Source organism: Lipotes vexillifer, unplaced genomic scaffold, assembly GCF_000442215.2.
Source record: "Lipotes vexillifer unplaced genomic scaffold, Lipotes_vexillifer_v1.1 scaffold365, whole genome shotgun sequence".
Lineage (NCBI taxonomy): Eukaryota > Metazoa > Chordata > Mammalia > Artiodactyla > Lipotidae > Lipotes > Lipotes vexillifer.
In genome coordinates, this window is record NW_006781263.1 from 2,248,946 (window position 1) to 2,249,803 (window position 858).

An 858-nucleotide genomic window follows, 5' to 3' on the forward strand; every position below is an offset into this window, starting at 1 on the left:
GCTCCTACGCATTCAGCTAAATGCCCTTGGCAATTACTGGCCCCAAGCTCAGAATTCCCAGGTCCCAGTCTTCTCCTGTCAAAACCAGGAGCTTTCTCCCTTTACCTGCTCTCTCCTGAACCCCACCTCAAGGCTCCCTTTGGGACTGCCACAGTTAGTGACACAGGCTGGGAAATCTACAACTCGATGTTGATGCAGGAGAGAAGTAGAGAAAAGTGTTGATGGTTAATGCTAAGTCCAAAGAGTCCAGGGCTGTGCAAACCCCACTTACAGGAAGGCGAAAGGACCATTCAGTGGTTTAACAAAGACCCCTTGGAAGCCACAGGTGCTGGGTGAAAGGTGAGGCCACGCCCCCCCCAGCATGGACCGATGCAGGCTTCCAGCTTGGAAGACAAGGAACTGGAACGGCCTAGAGCAGGAGCTGTAGCGTTTGACCTCTGGCAGGCCACCAGGAGGCCCCTGGGGTCCGGACAGTGTGGGGTCCCTGTTCTGGGGGCAGCAGGTCAGAATCCCTTTCCGACCTGAGTCCTAGGTCATCTCTCTGAGAGAAATGAGTTCAAGTGAGTGGGCCTGTCCACAGGGAGACAGAATCTAGAATGTGCCCCCTCTCACATCACTGAAATCACACTGCTATCCCAAGGAGTAGGTAGCTGTTAAACATTGTAAAGATCTTCTGAGAGCGAAACTGGGGTGTCAGCCAGAAGTGGGGCACTCTGGAGTCATTCCATCGCAAACACTTTGGACCCGGCTGGCCAGGTGCTCTGCATTACCCTGGGCTCTCACTGCGACACCAGCACGCTGCCCGCCCGCCCGGAGTTGGGGCGCTGGCACCGCCCTTCCCCTGACCCTGCCCAGGGA